This window comes from Erpetoichthys calabaricus, chromosome 3, assembly GCF_900747795.2.
Source record: "Erpetoichthys calabaricus chromosome 3, fErpCal1.3, whole genome shotgun sequence".
NCBI lineage: Eukaryota > Metazoa > Chordata > Cladistia > Polypteriformes > Polypteridae > Erpetoichthys > Erpetoichthys calabaricus.
In genome coordinates this window covers 112,298,506-112,303,164 of record NC_041396.2, presented here as the reverse complement: position 1 = coordinate 112,303,164, position 4,659 = coordinate 112,298,506, and positions in this window count along the sequence as shown.

Here is a 4,659-nt window from a genome sequence, read left to right as displayed (position 1 = left end):
CAAGCAAGTATGAGCACGCTACCCCAATTTTGGCTTCCCTTCACTGGATTCCAGTTTGTTTTCGAATTCCATTTTAAGATCCTTGTATTTGTTTTTAAATCCTTTAATGGCTGTGCCCCATTTTATTTGTCGGAACTGCTGCACCCTTATGTACCGTCTCACTCTCTCAGGTCAGCAGATCAGATGCTTTTACGTGTTCCTAAGACACAATGTAATCTCAGAGGTGATTGAGCTTTTTCAGTTGCAGCTCCAAAACTGTGGAACGATTTGCCATTGCACGTTAGGCAGGCTCACGTTAGGCTGGCTCATTTACTTGCTGTATTTAATTCTATTTAAAAACACACTTTTACACCCTGGCCTTTAACCCAGTATGATATGTTGACTATCTGTGTACTATTTATTATGAATTTCTTCAGCTCTTATGTGTTTATGTGTTTCTGTTTCTTTTACCCTTTGGTTATTGTGTGTCTGATATGTTGGGTTTTATTGTACAGCACTTTATTCAGCCTTGATGTTGTTTTTAAAGTGCTTTATAAATAAATAAATAAAATAAATTGTCATTAACTTGTTTAACTATGGCTGCAAATGATCACTTCTTTGTAATGTAACAGTTTATCTAGTAGTTTCTTTAACCTTCAGATCACTTATTTTTGCAGAGACTTCATCTATCACTCTATATAAAAGAAAATCCTGGAATGGAAAGCAAATGCAAGGCTACGATACGTGATAATCTCGAAAGACAGTTTAAAGACCCGCGAGACCAAGGAGACTTGCCACTGTGCGTCTCGCAGGGACCATAAACATGAGACTTGGTGCCAAGAGATTGTCCCAGGGCCGTAGCAAAAAGGACAGCGGCTGTACAGGCTTTAAAGAGATCGAAGGGCAGCGTGACAGCAGCTACCCCAAACGAACACGAGCAGCGCTATACATCCAGCAAGAAAGAATTTAATCAAACCCGGGGCCAGTAATAAAAGACAGGTATTGCTTTTACAACGTCACGCGAGACCAGGCAGTGAGCCATCATTTAAAACAAGTCAACAGACCTCTAAGCTAGCAGTTGTTGGATTGCTTTTGGCAGGCAAGCATCATGTGTTCCCAGCTCTTAAAACAACGACATGCGACAGGCAGAAGAGGCAGCTAGCAAGCAGCAAAAAGACAGCAAATGATCCAAAGGCATATCCTTGGCGTACGTTCAGCCGCAATACCCTTCACAACACGAGCAGTATTATACGTCTGGGAAGAAAGAGATGTAACCACGCACGAGGCCGAAAATAAAGGACAAGTATTGTTTTTACAAAAGTTTTTAAAGTAAAAGTGAACATAATGCATATGTAACAATTCACAAGAAAATAACAATCTCTTTAAATTGTAGATTGCCTGCCTAAGGTAAAGTCATCCCTGATGAATGGGGACGTGGGAATGAGGGGTCCTTTCATCGGATTAGCGCTATTTCAGATGTGGAATGGCAAAATGGGGGAGGCAGCTTGATGAATGAGGTCTCCAGGACTTAAAACAAATCCAAATCATATTATGTGATATCATCTAATGTGAAATTCTACTCCGTAGAATTCTAAAATTTTTATTTTTACACTGTACAGTAGCCTCCCGCTTGAGTACGCACCCGTTTAAGTACGCATCCCGATTAAGTACGCATATTTTTCCCTAAAATTCTGGGTTCAAGATTTATTAGTTAAACATGTCATGAATCGTCATTTGGCGAAGGTTTTGAAGTTTCTTGCATTTGGCTTTGCGCGAGACAGCCCGGATCTTGCTCTGACATGATTCAAATGATTTCTTAAGATCATCAAATGTATCATCAGCTTCAATTTGAAATTCAGAGCAGAGCAGCTGATCCTCGAAGTCGAGAACCTGCTTGTAAAGGGATTCGAACCCCTGAAATACAACTCCACTTTCTAAACCGGCATTCAGGTCTTGAGGATCAACATTGTCATCATCATCCATCACCGTTTCAACAATTTTTATCGACTCCAAAAGCTCTTCAATATCTTCCAATACCACAGCAGCATATTCTTCGTTGTTCTCGTCATCAACGTGAATGAAGTCCTCCAGTTCTAATGGAGCGATAGATAAATTCAATGTTTCCAAAGCCTTCACAACTTCTGTGTCCATATCTTCAACATTGCTATCAGCCTCCAGTTCAGGTTCTAAAGTCATTAGTTCGGCCTTGACGAAAGCATTTTTGATTGAGCTTGGCAAAACAGAATCCCAGGCTTCTTTCACATAACTCGCAGCATCGAGCAGGTGCGCTGGGTTCCCGTAAAAGACCCCTGCAGCACCTCAGCGCAATCTTCGCCACTGATCTTTCTTTCGACTTTTCGCCTCCTCGTCAAGTTCGTAAAAGTCAAGAACATCCTTGAGATACAAATATTTGTATCACTTTTTCAGAGCTGCGATTATTTCCATGTCACAAGGCTGTTTCCAGCTTGTACAATTCGGGGGAAAGAAAACTATCCGAATATTGTCACGTTCGAGGGCTTCAAAATGTCCCGGAGCTTTGTCCATCAGCAATAGAATGCGACGTCCTGTTCGCTTTTTCACTTCTGGAAAAAACACCTCATTGAACTACTTCCAACAGGTTTCTACATCCATCCAAGCTTTCGCTTGATTGAAATAAGGAACTGGCCAATGTCGGTCCTTAATACAAGCTGGTTCTTTGGGTTTTCCGATCAAAGCGCAAGGAATTTTGTGAGTTCCGGTTGCGTGGGCGCAAACGATCATAGAAACTCGATCTTTCGCTTTCTTTTTGCCTCTGGTGGTTGAGATATCCTCGTCTGGCATAAGAAGACTATATCTTGGAAGCAATCAAAAAAACAAGCCAGTCTCGTCCATGTTGTAGACATTTTTCAGGGTCATATTGCGCGATAATCGCGTAAAGGTTTTCTAAAGCAGCTAGCAATTCCAGATCATTCTTGTTGACTTCTGCTCCCTCTCCGTGAAGGAGCATCTTCTGCAATCCACACCGAACTCTGAATCGACTTAACCATTGCCAAGATGCCTTAAAATCTGATTCTGGAATTGACAGGCTAGAAGCAATGCTTTTCGCTTTGGCAATGGCGAGGGATGGCGATATAGGAAGGCTGGCATGACGCATGCTGTCAATCCAGACATAAAGCATGTCTTCAAGCTCTGTAAATCGTCCAACTGATGCTCAAAACGTCTTCTCCTTAGCCTCTTCAGTCAACAGGGCAGATCGTTCTTGGATCGCTTCACGACTCTCCCAAATCTTTCGGATAGCGCATTCACTAACCTTGTACTCCCGCACTATGGCCCTCTTACTGGGAGCAGACGTTTTGCTTAGCTTTGAGATGATTTCGCAGCGTTGAGACTCATTGAGACGCTTGCCGTTTGGTTTCTTTGACATCGTAGCGAAATGCAAGCTATTTGAGAGTGGCGGCTAAGTACGCGCAAACTTCACAGGTTCAAGTTGCGTTTGGGAGTGGCCAACCTAAAGTACGCAACTACCGGCTAAGTACGCACAAACTTTGCAGGTTCAAGTTGCGTACTTAAGCGGGAGACTACTGTATTGAGGATTTATTCTGTTCTATGTATTGTACTGTACGGCTCAGAATTAAAAGACAATGAGTAAAATGACAAAGTAGAACTTCATAAAGATGTTTACAAACGTTGGCGCTAAACACATGCAGAGCAGGTTAGAGACTATGAAACCAGTGAAATTAGAAAGGCTCAAAAAAAAAAAACGGTGCTATACACATGTGGAGAAAGTTAAAGGATATGAAAGTAGGAAAATTAGAAAATATAAAAAAAGAAAGTAAAGATCGCAGTAGCGCAAACAAACAAACTGCCTCATTTAACTATGCACCAGTCTAACTTTGGTTGTGCACAATAATTACTACACTATTGCACCTTAACACTTAACACACCTTAATTCTACTTTATTCACATAATTTTACTTATTTATTATGTTCTACTATACTGTTATCTTTCAATCTATGACTTTTTGTTAATCTAGCTGATATTCTTCTAACTTTGCACAGTTTTTGATAAGCAGATCAGGATGCATTTCACTGTGTGTTGTCCTGTATAACTATGCTTGTGACAAAGAATCTTGAGAATTTCAAAAACGGAGTTTACCGCACATGCATTTATTGGTTACTTTGTTAGTGTATATATATTTATCTGTCTGCTTATTTAAAAAGCTACATTTACCCCAGGAGTCAAAAACGTTCTGTCTAGCCCTTGTACAAAAACCTAGACAAAAGCTGGGGTATCACCTTGGTAACCCCATGTACTTTTGGAACTGTGAGAGGATAATAGCACGACTTTACAGACAGGAGTCCAATGCAGAACTCTACTTACTTTTTTACTTTGTAAAAAAAAATTATTAACTGCTGATGATACAGATCGTTTTTTGTCTGTGCTGAAATTCCACATAGACAAACCTGTCCTGACCTCATTAAAAAGATTCAGCATATTGGGACTCGCAAGATTACAAATATTGTTTTTACAGAAGTTCGGAAATAAAAGTGAAACTAATGAAATAGCAACAATTCAAAGAAAAAAAATCTTGTATCCTGAAAACCAAACACAGGGGTTGGCGAGCGAAGCGAACAGGGGGCGAAGCCCCCTAGTCTATCATATAGTAAAACACTAAGGTCTATGTGTACAGTCCCTCTGAGA